Source organism: Hyperolius riggenbachi, chromosome 10 (genome assembly GCF_040937935.1).
Source record: "Hyperolius riggenbachi isolate aHypRig1 chromosome 10, aHypRig1.pri, whole genome shotgun sequence".
NCBI classification, from domain to species: Eukaryota; Metazoa; Chordata; class Amphibia; order Anura; family Hyperoliidae; genus Hyperolius; species Hyperolius riggenbachi.
In genome coordinates this window covers 87,269,500-87,286,014 of record NC_090655.1, presented here as the reverse complement: position 1 = coordinate 87,286,014, position 16,515 = coordinate 87,269,500, and the positions used below count along the sequence as shown (strand labels likewise).

Genomic DNA, 16,515 nt, shown 5'->3' with positions numbered 1-16,515 from the left:
GAGCCAGGCGTGTGCGCGGGGGATGAAGTATAAAATATTGTTATTAAATGCTGATAATTCACTATTGCTAAACCTAAGCCTACTCTCACACAGAACCCTCTCCCTGACTCCTAACCTTAACCATCCCCCTTTCCCCCGCACAAATACCCTACCTGACGCCTAACCCTAACCTCCACCCTGCACAAACACCCAACCTGGTGCCTAACCCTAACCGCCCCCATTCCCCTGCACAAGCTTCCTGACTGATCCCTAACACCCCCACTTCCTGCCTGACAGCTAACCCTACCCCCCCGCCCCGCACAAACTTCCTACCTGACGCCTAACCTTACCCCCCCTCCCCACGCACAAACTTCCTACTCAACGCCAAACCCAGTGTTTCTCAAACCTGTCCTCGTGACTCACCAATGGTGCATGTTTTGCAGGTAACCTCACCTGTTGACATGGAATCCACCTAGCTGACTTGGGCATAGGTGAGGTTGCCTGCAAATCCGTTGGGGAGTCACAAGGACAGGTTTGAGAAACACTGGCCTAACCCCAACTCCCTCTCCCCGTACCTCTTCAGAGAATTTGCAGCGGAGCAAACTCACCTCTCTAGCTGGCATGCTCCTCCATCAGTCTGTGTACTTGGCTGCCTCTTCTCCATGACCCGGCAGCATGTTAAGTGAGAATGTACATGCCTCCGAGCCACAGAGAAGAGGGGCCCCTGGGACCACTATTCACTTGCAGCATCTCCCCGGCTCTAGAGCCCTGGGCAATTGACCAATTTGCTGGTATGGGAGCGCCAGGGCGATCACTATCTGTGTTGTGTTGTAGTGTGAACAAGCTGAGAATTTCTGCAGGGAGGTAAAATGAGGTCAGTACAAGGCCTGAGTAGCAAACCAGTCTCCTGTCTGTGTTCCTCAGATGGTATTTAATCTGGTTAACACAGAGAGGAGAGGAGGCTCCTAAATTGAGAAAGATTCTAGTACTAAGAGATGCACTTTAAAACAGAACCTACAGTTCTTTAGACATGACTGTAAAAAGAGAAACACAAGACTTCTTGGTTTGTACAGTAATTCCCTATGCAGACAGACAGGAGATGAGGTTGGCCGTGTATGGGGATGAAGATGGGGGCATTTTGTGTACTGTCGCTGTGGATGCAAAAAAATTAAAATTTGAACTCTCTAAGGGCCATATGCATGTCACTTTTTCACCTGGGTTTTCACCAAGGTGATATTTTTACAACTTAAAATAAAATGCCTTTTAAGCCATCAGCAAGCAAACAAATACTCAAAATAATTTTTACAGTAATTTTTGACCTAATTGTTGGTACTTTTTCTATTGCAAAGTGCTAAAAAGTTATTTTAAATTGAAGATGAAAAATTATCTCTTAGGAGAAAACTCAGGTGAAAAAGTGAATTGCATATGGCCCTAAGAATTTTACAAAATCATTAATTAGCTTACCCCAAAACTTGAACTAGGCTAGGTATTAGATTGCGAGTTTCTGAGGTACAGTTAGCAACAAGCTCTATTATGAGGAAGATGTCAGCATTATATTAATACAAAATATTAAAAAAAACATTGCAACAGGGGCGGCTGCAGGTTTTTTGCTGCCTAAGGTGAGCTTTACAGCGAATTGTACAGAAAACCAGAAAACCACCCAATATGTGCAACAGCTACGCAGGCGTGGGCCATACTGACACCTGCACAGTGCAGCCGCTCTCTTACACAGAAGTCGGCTGCATGCAACATATTTGACATGGTTGAATATGTTTAGAGGGACCAAGTGCAGAAACAGAGGGGTGTAAGAAGATCGGGGAAGTCTCTAGACTACTGTGTTTACCCTAAAATAAGCCCTCCCCCAAAAATAATCCCTAGCTTATATTTCAAGCATGCTTAAAATATGAGCCCTCCCCTGAAAATAAGCACCAGCTGTACACCCGTAGACAATCGGACACTATACTAGTGTATGTGGAGGTGTGCAGTCTCTTCCCGCACTTCTCATGTGGCTTGGTCCCCCTCTGTTCACCTGTAAATGGCTCCAGTATCCTAAGATTGTTGGTACCCTTTGACCCGGTCATCACACATGCGGTGTATGCTGGGTCAGCTCTGTGACCGCTACTCCCTTTCGTCATAGTCAATATGCGCATGCTGATGTATCCCCAGCGCACACTGAGTTCAAGTACTCGTTAAAACAAATGGGTTGGAGATTAAAACCAGCCGATTTCGGTGCAGTGCCGCACTAATCGTTTTGGCGCCAGCATTGCGTGCCCGATTTGGGCTCCTAGAGTTTCAGCCACACGCCACACAAATTGGTAAAATTAGTCTCTCACCAATAGTGGAATTTCACTTTAACCTTCCTTGCTGTATTTAAACTCAAAGTAGCTAACTAAATGGACTAACTAAAACATTCTATGCAGAAATAAAAATAGACTGTGAATGTCTTGGCTGTGATTCTATTTTAATCCCTTGCCGCCCTACCCATGTGTCGCAACCGCTCCAGGTATATATTGCCGAATTCTGCAGGCAAAAGGATGATTAAAATATTGTGAGCTGGAAAAGTCCTTGTTTCCACCCCCTGGAGTGCCCTCCTCTTTATCACTTCTACAATGTCCTCCCCTGGCTTCTTCTGGTAAGCCCCACCTTCCTTTCAGTGATTGCATACTAGCTCAGGGAGGCAGGGCTGGAGGATCACACTGACGTTCTTGTGCCCGGAGTACTAAGCATTTGGGTTTAATGGAGTGATATACAGTCTCTCTAGCAGCGGATAAAATTACATTCATCTTCCTTCCTCCAGCCGACTGGTCAGGGTCTGCAAGAAACAACATTGATGGACCCCACACCCCCCTCCCATTGCTTGTTCGCTACGGAATGAACTCATAGATGCACTCTGTGCAGCCACAATTTGCTGTTTCATCTGCTTCTCCCTTCTCCCCAGCCAGTTACTTTGGCCAGCCACACTCCATGCTCACCTACCTCTTCCCAACCAGCACTCTCACCTGCCTCCCCCCCACACAGCGTCCTAACCTGCCTCCCCAACCTAACACCCTCACCTAGCCCCTTTCCGCACCACCACCCCTGCCAACCTAACACCTTCACCTGCCTCCCCCACCCCATACAACTGAAGATCTATAGGTCCCTGGTTCAAGTTTTGCCATGATGTCTCATTCAAGGCTGCGTAATATGCTGGTGCTTTATAAATACAATAAATAATAATAATAACACCCTCAGCTACCTCTCCCTAGTCAACACTCTCACAGTCAGGTCCATAAATATTGGGACATCGACACAATGTTATGATGTTAAATGAAATGAACATGATGTGCTTTAAAGGGACTCCGAGCAGTGCAGAAACTATGGAAAGATGCATATCATTTTAAAGCTCTCTTTCTCCTCTTTCCAATGATATATAAACCACCGCCCTACGCCTTTTAGTTTTCGCTATTTTCGCGATTGAAATTGCCGCAGCATCGATTTCAATCGCGAAAATAGAGAAAACTAAAAGGCGTAGGGTGACGATTTAGGTGTCGCCAGAAAGAGGAGAAAGAGAGCTTTAAAATGATATCCATCTTTCCATAGTTACTTGTATTACACAGGACGACACTTTTCCTAGTGTCAGCAGCTCCATTCAGCAGAAAAAGTCGCCCTGTATAATACAATGTAACTATGGAAAGTTGGATATCATTTTAAAGCTCTCTTTCTCCTCTTTCTGGCGACACCTAAATCGTCGCCCTACACCTTTTAGTTTTCTCTATTTTCGCGATTGAAATTGCGGCCGCGGCAATTTCAATCGCGAAAATAGTGAAAACTAAAAGGCGTAGGCCGGCGGTTTATATATCATTGGAAAGAGGAGAAAGAGAGCTTTAAAATGATATGCATCTTTCCATAGTTTCTGCACTGCTCGGAGTCCCTTTAACTGCAGACTATCAGCTTTAATTTGTGGGTATTTACATCCAAATTAGGTGAACAGTGTAGAGTTTGCATACGTGCCTCCCATTTGTTAAGGGAGCAAAATTAATGGGACAGAATAATAATCATAACTCAAACTTTCACTTTTTAACACCTGGTTGCAAATCCTTTGCAATCAATTACAGTCTAAAGTCAGGAATGCATAGGCATCACCAGATGTTGGGTTTTATTCCTGGTGATTTTCTACCAGGCCTCTACTGCAACTGTCTTCAGTTCCTGCTTGTTCTTGGGGCTTTTTTCTTCAGTTTTGTCTGCAGCAAGTGAAATACATGCTCAATCTGATTCAGGTCAGGTGAGTGGCTTGGCCATTGCATAACATTCCACTACTTTCCTTTAAAAAACTCTTTGGTTGCTTTTGCACTATGCTTTGGGTCATTGTCCATCTGCACTGTGAAGCACCGTCCCATGAGTTCTGAAGCATTTGGCTGAATATGAGCAGATAATATTCCCCGAAACACTTCTGAAATCATCCTGCTGCTTTTGCCAGCAGTCACATCATCAATAAATACAAAAGAACCATTGGCAGCCATACATGCCAACGCCATGACACTACCACCACCATGCTTCATTGTTGAGGTGGTATGCTTAGGATCATGACCAGTTTCTTTCCTTTTCCATACTCTTCCTATCACTCTGGTACAAGTTGATCTTGGTCTCATCTGTCCATACGATGTTGTTCCAGAACTGTGAAGGATTTTTTAGATGTCGTTTGGCAAACTCTAATCTGGCCTTCCTGTTTTTGAGGTTCACCAATGGTTTACATCTTGTGGTGAACCCTCTGTATTCATTCTGGTGAAGTCATCTCTTGATTCTTGACACACATACACCTACCTCCTGGAGAGTGTTCTTGATCTGGCCAACTGTTGTGAAGGGTGATTTCTTCACCAGGGAAATAATTATTTGATCAATCCACCACAGTTGTTTTCCGTGGTCTTCCTGGTCTTTTGGTGTTGCTAAGCTCACCGATGTTTTGGCCATGCCTTGTTTTGCTATCTCTCTGATTGGTTTGTTTAGTTTTTTTCAGTCCAATGATGGCTTGCTTCACTGATAGTGACAGCTCTTTGGATCTCATCTTGAGAATTGACAGCAACAGATTCTAAATGCAAATAGCACACTTGAAATGAGCTCTGGACCTTTTATCTGCTCATTGTAATTGTGATAATGAGGGAAAAACACACACCTGGCCATGAAACAGCTTAGAAGACAATTGTCCCATTACTTTTACTCCCTTAACAAGTGGGAGACACATATCTAAGCTGTTGCAATTTCTACACCGTTCACTTGATTTAGATGTAAATACCCTCAAATTAAATCTGACAGTCTGCAGTTAGAGCACATTGGGCTCTATTCCCAATAAGCAGTTCCGTAAAAGCATTTTGGACGGTAAAATACCTCCTGCAGTATTTTACACTTTTTTTTCCAAATTCACAAAAGTTTTCCCCCATGAGGCAGAAGTTCGGTAATTAACCGAACAAACATGCCTCAATTTAATAAGCCCTGGTTGGTAAGTGTCACTTACCAATCTTCTAGCAGGTCAGCAGGCAGGGAGCTGTGTGTGTGACTCGAAGGTTTTCCGTCCGGTGCATACTGTCACCCCTTTAGCTATCAATCCTGTGCTCCTCTATCATCGTGTGGTATGGTGGAGCCACGTCTAGCGACCGGTACAGACTGCAAAGAGTAATAAATACAGCGGAAAAAATCATTGGTTCCCCCCTGCCACCTCTGGACCTCCTCCACGCATCCAGACTCAGAACAAGGGCAGTCAGGATCACGAATGACCGGCTCCATCCCGGCAGCCGCTTCTTCAACCGCATGCGCTCAGAATACCGTTACAGGGCTATTTCCACCAAAACCTCCAGGCACAGGAACTCCTTTTTCCCCCAAGCAGTGTGCCTTCTGAACTCAAATCTCACACACAGAATAACTAAATAGCACATCTGTGACCCAGGCCTAAATAAATATGTACTTATCCTGTGGATTACCGCAGGTAGTTTTTTGCTCTAACATACCTTAATTCTTCTGTACTGCACATGTTTTTTGCACTACCTCGTTTAATGTCTTTGTCTGCTCGTCATTGCATGCTTTGATGTACTATGCTCTATGCTGATGTGTACCACAAACAATTCCGAGTGTGGCAACTGCTGCACTTGGCGAAATAAAATCTGATTCTGATTCTGATGCTGTAGCCACCAAGGGGAGCTCTTCTGGTGCTACAATACAAATATGCACATCTAAAGGATGAAGGGATGCCCGCAGAATTGTCAGCTTCTTCTGGTTTGATACACTGAAAGACCCACCGGCATACGTGTTGCATCCAATCAGCGTGAGAAGTAGGCTGTGCGGCTCTCCCTATTGGCTGCCTGGCTCTCTCCAAAGGCAGTCTGTCAAGTTACCGCACAGAGACAGCAGGAATAGAGCCAGTCGGTAATTTACCTCACTAGTCGGGAACTGTGATTTTCTGTGCGGAGATATGTTTAGTGAATTGTAACTTGGGAAGGTGATGGGTAAAATAAGCTGTTTTCAGCATTACCAAATGCGGTAATGCTTTGTGAATAGAGCCCATTGTGTTTGTATATCGAGTCAAAAATTTTAGAATTGTGTCAATGTCCCAATATGTATGGACCTGACTGTATATCTGATGTGCCATGAAGATAGGAATGTTTGCCCTGATGTGTCACGTGAAAAAGGTTGGGAGCCACTGCCCTACAGTATGTGAGCCAGACATTCTGTAAACTTTGCTTTAAATTCTGGGTGTTATGTGTTGTCGTTAAAGGTCAATATTTCTGCTTAAAATAAAAATCTTTACCTTATTTACTTTAAATGTGTATAACATATTGTTTTTAAAGGACAGCTTTCATTTTATACAAGTAATAATGCATTTCTGCATCTGCAATACTTAAGATAAAATGCTATGGCCTCAATTCACTAAGCTTTATCAAACATTTGATAATTTACCTCATGGGTAAAATCTAATTTTGAATTCATTAAGATGTTATATATTCATCAAATGTTTCATTGATAAAACATTCAATAAGTCTATAACACCTTAGTGAATTCAGAATTAGATTTGACCCATGAGGTAAATATTATCAAACGTTTGGTAAAGTGTTTGATAAAGCTTAGTGAATTGAGGCCTATATCTCCTGTTCATACTGTATATAAGCACTGTTTACTTACAGATGATGTTTTGCATATCTTCTGTTTTCCACATGTTAATGGGGATTTCCATTTAGATCTGTGAAAAGAGAAATTACATGGTAAGGTAAACTGAAACCCTGTTAACCTCTTTGCCAAACTTTATTATTAAATACAGTGTGCATAGTGCACTCACACTGCCACACTGATGGACATTTCAAACTTGTGTTCAGCATCCAATTTTTAAATACATCTGTAACTTGCATGAATTATCAATGCACAAAGTTTAATGCATTACACCAGTGTATATTTTGCAGTTAACATGCTGAAAGTACCTGGCTGAATCCAGTAACTTCTTATTGCCAGGAAAATGTCAGTTCCTTCCCCAGCACAAAGCAAATCATGTGACCCAGGCCACCTCCTCCCATTGCTGAAAGAGATTTTATGGCCAGTACTGAAACTTTATTCAAGTCATGTATACCTCTCATCACATCTGCCCTGTTTGCAAAGAGAAACTATTTCTCACTGCTTATTTTGTTTAACATGTTTATATTCAATAAACACAATGGGGAGGTGTGGTGACGTAGCACTGGCAACTTAGTCTCTTAGCAGCATAGGGAGGAGGTCAGGTGAATGGCTATGTTCACAGTGACTGCAGCATGTCAGGTTATAAAAATGAATAATGCTAAATAGTTTATGTGCAAAGCGGAAAGCATTGTGAATTCGATTCCATGATATCTCCCACACAATTTGCAATCATAAAATACAAGCCTGAACTAGGGTTGTAGTTATAAAATTAAACAGGACCTCCTCGGTCTCAGGACTGCAAGGGATGCTCCTGATTCCAGCTGCTTACAGCAACTGGGTCATCATTGAACCCTAACCCCATAATTGGTACATTCTCTCTGTACTTGTAAATGGTTACTCTAGGAAGTCTTTTTTTCCTCCCACAAACCCAAAACATATAGGTAGGTCAATAGGCACGAATCAGTTTTCATATTTAACAGCCAGTCCAGTGACATAGCTTGAACTTTTCCTTTAATATGGCTTCCCCACTTCTGGGAACTGCACAATAAGAAAAAGAGTTGTTTTTTTTCTCGGGGGTGGGGTGACGGGTTGGTGTTTGCCAACAGCAACCAGGTCCCATCTGCTATGCTTGAGAGAAGTTAAACTGGTTATTAGAAACACACATCAGAAAGTTAGACACATTTCAGATGGGTGACAGAAACCTGAGGGTAAGTATGGCAACGAACTGCCTTTCCACATGGTTTAGAAATGTGTTTTGGAGAATTTTCGACAAATCTTCCAGAAGAGCATTTGTGGGTCATGCACTGATGTTGAATGAGAAGGCCTGGCTCACATTCTCCACTCTAACCCATCCCAAATGTGTTCTATCAGGTTGAGGCCAGGGCTCTGTGCAAATCAGTCAGGTTCCTCCTAATTGCCTAACTGTCTGTAACAAACCACCTCCCCACAGCAAGGTTTGCATTGGGGAGAGGGTCGGTTAGGGTTAACTGTGCCACTTCCACCGCTATAAAGGATAAATATCACAAGGCGCCCATTATTTGTAGCCACAGTTTGTACAGCCAGCCGATCCAGCACCTGGTATTGTATTGGGCGTATCCAGTGCCCAAAGTTCTTTTGATAACTAATATAATAACTTTGACTTCTAAGGGGCACCAAAACGTCTGTGGCACCTCCTGTGTCCAAATTTCCTGTTATCCCCACTGGGACCCGCTAGGATCAATCCACCAAATAACTGGTATTTCTTATCCACATACGATCTATATTTTGCTTTTTAGAATAAAAAAAGATGTTATTTTATTAGACTTTTATCAGATTTGATATTTATACTGAATCTAATGTCAGATCTTTTCAAACACTTACATAGTGTAAGAGTACCATTAGGAACAGTTGAGACACTCTTTAAATTACAAAATGACTTTGTGTAACATTTATATATATTTATGGCAAATATTTAAAGAAATTGGAATTATACGTTAAAGTGGACCTGAACTCTTGCACAGGACAGAAGGAAAACCTAGAGAAATGCACCTGTATGTATTTAGAGAGTTTAGCCGGTCTAATTTCCAATTATCTGTGAATAACGGCACTGTAATTTGATCTCAGCTGTGTTAGCTCAGGAATGTCCTCTTCCATGGTAGAGCAGCTAATTTGTAAACACAGGATGTTAATAATATGTCTGCTTCCATGAACGCAGGAAGTAGACACACTGTCGATGTATTGCAGGATTTGCATCAGCTGTGACAAAGAAATGCTTTTCTTTAAAGGTTATTATGCTGTTGGGTATCTTTTACAGCAAAGAGGAAGTTCTGAGTTCAGGTCCACTTTAAATATATTCATAATGCTTTCTCTGCCATCCTAAATGATCTATGGAGAAGAAATATTACCCTCTGCATTCATCATTCTTATGTACAAGCAGCAATAACAAATTTGTACAGTTCAGGATCTCCTGGGGCTGTGGTAGCGTCATGCTTTGTCACACGTTTTATCAGCATTTTTTCTTAGAAATTCTTATGAATAATATGTTGCTCTAAGCTTGTATACACTTTGTGACATGATTGAGTGAAGTATGTGACAGACCAGGAAAGGTCAGTCATGGGAAAGCATCACTGAGTCCTAAGCCAAGAGAAAGTGATGGTGCTGCAATTAGTCATCACATCTTTAGATGATGCAGCCACTAACATACACAGTACAAGCTTTCTAAACATGTCTTTTATACCAGCTGCTCAGCCGCTCAGGTTTCCAGTAAGTTACTTAAAGAGAACCCGAGGTGTGTTTAAAGAATGTTATCTGCATACAGAGGCTGGATCTGCCTATACAGCCCAGCCTCTGTTGCTATACCAAACCCCACTAAGGTCCCCCTGCACTCTGCAATCCCTCATAAATCACAGCCGTGCTGTGAGGCTGTGTTTACATATGTAGTGTCAGTCTCAGCTGCTCCCCCGCCTCCTGCATAGCTCCGGTCCCTGCCCCCGTCCCTTCCCTCCAATCAGCAGGGGAGGGAAGGGATGCAGGCGGGGACTGGAGTTCTGCAGGAGGCGGGGAGAGCAGCAGACTGACACTATAGAGATAAACACAGCCAGCTCTGACAAGCTGTTTGTCAGCAGCGTGGCTGTGATTTATGAGGGATTGCAGAGTGCAGGGGGACCTTAGGGGGGTTTGGGATAGCAACAGAGGCTGGGCTGTATAGGCAGATCCAGCATCTGTATGCAGATAATATTCTTCAAACCCACCTCGGGTTCTCTTTAATGCCACGTCCTGTTCTACTTGGCTGCCCTCATCTAATACATTTATATCTTTTTGGAGTACTCCCCAGGTCCCTAGTTCTGTTTTCTTTTGTACAGCTGTTGTCGTATAGAAGTGCCAGAAGCGAAGCCTGCTAAATACAGAAGTAAATACTGCTAGCGACCCCCTTGCTGCACATCAGCAAATCTGGCCACGAGTTTCTATGTGTACATTGGAATGATTAATGTTGTCCTGCACTGTAACCAGACACTTGCATGTAGAGAGGCAAATCACTATGTTCTGTAAACAAAGCTTTATGTGCAGAGGAAGAACACATTACAGCAGTCCTAAAACAGGTGTTTCATACTAGCAGGGCTGTGAAATCGGAGTCAAGGAGTCGGAGCAATTTTTGGGTACCTGGTGTCGGAGTTGGTGATGTCATTCACTTATTAGGAGTGGACGTTGGATGATTTTTGTACCCACTCCATAGCCCTGCAAGAACTGTGGAGTCAGAGTCGAGGAGTCGCAGCAATTTTGGGTACCTGAATTCAGAGTCGGTGGTTTCATAAACTCGGATGATTTTTGTACCGGCTCCACAGCAATACACATAAAAGCATAAAAAAAGTATAAAGTATTTAAAAGATATCCGAGGTGAAAATAAACTGATGATAAAAACAATTGTATCTAGACTCAGTCTCCTAAAAATGACTTTTTTAGATATCCCAGTTTTATTTTATATTTAGAGCTAGTTTTAAGTTTTAACTGTTTCATTGTCTCTGCTTAATGACACCTTCGTTGAAGTATGTCAGAGCTCAAATCTATGAATTATTGGCCCATTTTATCTCGTTCCTGCTTTCAGAAGCCATTTACTGACATGAAAGAGTTTTATGGCTGTAATTACTTATCAGTGAGGGTTATGCTATAGTCTGACCCAGTCCGACCTGGGCAAAAACTTGCATACCTGATACTTAACTTTTTCAGGCAGAGAAAGAAAAAAAGGAACACAGCTTAGTTATTTGTGTGCTTGGCACTGTACATACACATGTCTATCTCATCGTGTCAGGTCACCTCGTTGTCCTTTAACCAGTTCACCCCCAAGGGTTTGTACCCTAACGGACCAGAGAAATTTTCACCTGTCAGTACTCCTTCCTTTTATTCCCTAATAACTTTATTACTACTTATCACAAGAAAATGATCTATACCTCGTTTTTTTTTCGCCACCAATTAGGCTTTCTGTGGGTAGTACATTTTGCTAAGAATTTTTTTATTCTAAATGCGTTTTCATGGGAAAAATACAAAAATAATGGAAAAAATCATTATTATACCAGAGCCAAGTGCCTGTACAGAAGAGTACATATTGAGACACTGCCTGGTGAGTTGCTGATAGTGACAATATAAGTACGGTAATGTAATACTACTGCTATTTTACTATTGTCTTCCCTGGTGCACTATTCTCACGCTAACCCTTCATTCTAATGCCTAACACTAACCTCCCATCCCATCTCTTGCCTTACACAAATCCCCTCCTAATGCCAAACACTACCCCCCCCCCCCTCCATGCCAGACACTAATCCTACTCCTAATGCCTAACACTAACTGGGAAGTATTAGCCATTTGAATACTATTTGTTTATGGGCTAATACTAGTTGTAGAGGAAATGTAGCCGAACGGTACAGTGGGTTGCGAAAGTTTGGGCAACCTTGTTAATCGTCATGATTTTCCTGTATAAATAGTTGATTGTTACGATAAAAAATGTCAGTTAAATATATCATATAGGAGACACACACAGTGATATTTGAGAAGTGAAATGAAGTTTTTTTGGATTTACAGAAAGTGTGCAATAATTGTTTAAAATTAGGCAGGTGCATAAATTTGGGCACTGTCATCATTTTATTGATTCCAAAAAACTAATGATTGGAACTCAAATTGGCTTGGTAAGCTCAGTGGCCCCTGACCTACATACACAGGTGAATCCAATTACGAGAAAGAGTATTTAAGGGGGTCAATTGTAAGTTTCCTTCCTCTTTTAATTTTCTCTGAAGAGTAGCAACATGGGGTCTCAAAACAACTCTCAAATGACCTGAAGAGAAAGACTGTTCACCATCATGGTTTAGGGGGAAGGATACAGAAAGCTGTCTCAGAGATTTCAGCTGTCTATTCCCACAGTCATGCATAATGTGGAAATGAAAGACCACAGGCTCATTTCAAGTTAATGCTTGAAGTGGCAGACCAAGAAAAATCTCAGATAAACAGAAACGACAAATGGTGAGAGCAGTCAGAGTCAGCCCATAGACCAGCGCCAAAGACCTACAACATCATCTTGCTGCAAATGGAGTCACTGTGCATTAGTTAACCATTCGGCACACTTTACACATGGAGATGCTGTATGCGAAAGTGATACAGAGGAAGCCATTTCTCCGGCCACAGCACAAACAGAGCCGCTTGAGGTATGCTAAAGCACATTTGGACAAGCCAGCTTCATTTTGGAATAAGGTGCTGTGGACTGATTGAACTAAAATTTAGATATTTGGGTATAACAAGGGGCATTATGTATGGAGGAAGAACAACACAGCATTCCAAGAAAAACACCTGCTACCTACAGTAAAATATGGTGGTGGTTCCATCATGCTGTGGGGCTGTGTGGCCAGTGCAGGGACTGGGAATCTTGTCAAAGTTGAGGGACGCGTGGATTCCACTCAGTATCAGCAGATTCTGGAGACCAATGTCCAGGAATCGGTGACAAAGCTGAAGCTGTGGCGGGGCTGGATCTTTCAACAAGACACCAACCCTAAACAATGCTCAAAATCCACTAAGGCATTAATGCAGAGAAACAAGTACAATGTTGTGGAATGGCCATCTCTTGAAAATCTGTGGTGGGAGTTAAAGAGAGCTGTCCATGCTTGGAAGCCATCAAACCTGAATGAACTAGAGATGTTCTGTAAAGAGGAATGGTCCAAAATACCTTCAAAAAGAATCCAGACTCTCGTTGGAACCTACAGGAAGTGTTTAGAGGCTGTAATTTCTGCAAAAGGAGGATCTACTAAATATTTATTTCATTTCTTTTTTGTGGTGCCCAAATTTATGCACCTGCTTAATTTTGTTTAAACAATTATTGCGCACTTTCTGTAAATGCAATAAACTTCATTGCACTTCTCAAATATCACTGTGTGTGTGTCTCCTATATATATATATATATATATATATATATATATATATATATATATATATATATATATATATATATATATATATATATGTGTGTATGTATATATATATATATATATATATATATATATATAAATATATATATATATATATATATTGTATTTTTGGATTACTACGTCTTATAGTCCAAATACAGGAAGTTCCTGACTTGTGAACGCCTGCCAGTACGAACCTCCAACCTGCCACAATGTCGGGGACTTCCTGTACTGTGCCCATGCTGAGGAGGACACAGGAGAACAAATGGAGGACACGGCATTCTTATTCTGATATTGGCACTATGGTTATCAGTCACCCTTCACCTTGCTTGGTAGTTGTACTTTATTAGAAGGGCTTTCCCTTGCCCGCACAACAGCTTCAGTTCTCCGTGGCATGGATTCCAGCACATGGAGGAAGCAAACCCTCAATTTTGGTCCACAATGCCAAGAATCTGATTCTGCAGATTTGCCAACTGCATATTAATGTTGTAAAACTCCCATTGTACCACATCTGAAACCACCACTAGGCTGCTGACACAACACACGTTGGGTCCATGGATTCACGCTTTTAATGCCAAAATCCTACCCTCTATTGTGTCTCAGCAAAAATTGTGTTTCCCAAGACGAGACTACAGTTTTGCAGTTATCAGCTGGCTTGTTTTGCTAAGCCTGTGCCCAGAGCAGCTTCAGTTTTCTTACAGGACAGGAGTGAACCCAGCATAGTTAGTTCAGTGTGTTGTTATATATTTTAATGTAGTTTTCTGTTCACCATAATTGCTGAGTGTTTGTTATATCCTTTCTGTCAGCAGAAACTAGTCTGGCCATTCTAACCTCAACAACACATTTTTATCCTCAGATCTGCTGCTGACTGGAACTGTTTTTATTTTTCGTTTTGTTTTTTGCACCTTTCAACCATCATGACATGGTCAATAACATTTTACTTTGTTTTGCTATTCGAGGTGAAAAAAAATGTCTCTGCTGCAACATGTAAAGCAAGGACTTGTCAATGAATTGGCTAATTGGATAATTAATAAACACAGATTTATTTTTTTTTGTAATAAGCATAGGTTGTTTTGGTTTTATCTTACATAAACTACAATAAATGAGCAGACATAATGAACCAACTGATAGGTTATTTATAAACAGGAATGCCTTATAAACAATGTTGTTGCCTGTACGAGTTATCCATTATAGGCAAACCACACATATTAACTCTATTTAACAGGTCCAAACAATCTAAAGCCATGTAACAGGCCCAATCTAGAACAGTGACGGGAATATGCAGCTGATTTAACTTTTTATTCGCCACGTATGAGTTAGGCTCAGTCCACATCATGCCACTCCTACGATGCATTGTGGTCCAGTTGCATTCCGAAGCACATGCATTTCCACCACAAGCTTCTGTGGATAATGCATCGGCTGTCCAGAATTATTGTGCAGACTGACAAGTGTGAACAGATACTATTAATAACATGGGATCTGTTTACTGCCAGTTTTTGCAATCTCAGTTTCTAGGCTGGCAGTTTCTAGGCTAAATTGCGCCCCCCCCCCCCCACATGGACTCCCAAACATTATTTGTGATGCGGTAATAAGCCCCCTAGTGTAGGTCGCCAGGTATAGGTGCCCCCAGTATAGGTAGCCAAGCATAGGTGCCCCCAGTATTGATAGCAAGACATAGGTGCTCCGTGTAAAGGTAGCCAGACATAGGTCCCCCCTGTATAGGTAGCCAGGCATAAATGCCCCTAGTATAGGTAGCCAGGCATAGGTGCCCCCAGTATAGGTAGATAGACACAGGTGCCTGTAGCCAGCTACAGTATATATTCACCCAGCTAAGCTAGCTAGGTATATGTGATGGAGGAGGGAGCCATGGTCACACTGAGATTCAGCCGCAGGGAGGCGAGCCCGACTTCTCCATGGGGCCGTGCTTCCCCTCCACTGATTAGCAGGAAGTAGAGAGAGTATAAGCGGCGCTGCAGACAGAGGAGCCCGCTCAAGTGAACATTGTTTGGAGCCGGGAAGGAGGTGAGTTGCTTCTGTTGCACATACTCTGCAATGGAGGGGGAGGGCCTGGAGGGGGGGCCCAGGGAGAAGGAGGGAGAAGTTGGGCCCCCCTCCCTGCAGCTGAATCCCAGTGTGACTGTAGCTCCCTCCTCCATCACTACGCCCCCCTTCCTCACTGCGCCCCGTGCGGTAACCTGGCCCACCTGCCCCTAGAAATGGGGCTGGTGCAGTATGAACCAAGCCTCATGCTGTATGAAATAACAATAAGAGAGAGATTATACTTGCATCTGTGGAAATCTTAGGCGATTCCCCGCAAGCATTTTGCTGCACAATAGTGCGTTTTGCAAAAAGTTTTAAAGTGAGTTTTTTTGTACGGTAGCCATTGATTTCAATGTAAAACTGCATGCCTTGTGCGGGAAAGTAGTGCAGGTTTTGGACACTAAGCGGAATCGCATATGCCTCTGGAAAACACACAGACACTATAGACTATCATTATATGCATTTCCACATGCGTTTTTTGTATGCAGTAAAACGCTGTGGATTTGCTCAAGTATGACCCCTTCCTAAATGTTAATAATACCCCAATAACTTCTATTCCCAAAGCACAGTGCTTAGGGGTAATATATAACTCCTTTCTTTTATTCCTCACATTCACTCTCTAACCAGCTCCTGTCATATCCAACTCAAAAACATACCTCGCATCTGACCTTTTCTCGCTCAGAACACAACTAAAATGCTAATACATGCTCTTATAAAACATCATCTGGACTATTGTAACAGCCTGGCACCGCTCCAATCTGCACTGAACTTGGCTGCTTGATTCATTAATCTTTCTTTCCGCTCTTCATATGCTGCTCCTCTCTGTCAAGCTCTTCATTGGCTACCAATTAACCAGAGGATCCAGTTGAAACTCTTAACCCTAATCTACAAAGCTCTCCACAATATCTTCTCACTAGTTTTCACATACCAACGCAATCGACAT

General features: G+C 42.4%; 1 protein-coding gene across 2 annotated transcripts in view; it reads right to left on the bottom strand.

Moving 5' to 3' along the window:
- Nucleotides 1-16,515, bottom strand: part of SLC16A9 (solute carrier family 16 member 9) — a 111,759-nt gene that overhangs the window by 61,375 nt on the left and 33,869 nt on the right. For both annotated transcript variants that reach the window (XM_068258365.1, XM_068258366.1), the window contains exon 2: nucleotides 7,126-7,183. The gene's annotated coding sequence lies outside the window, so the exon portion shown is untranslated. The remainder of the gene's footprint in view (nucleotides 1-7,125; nucleotides 7,184-16,515) is intronic.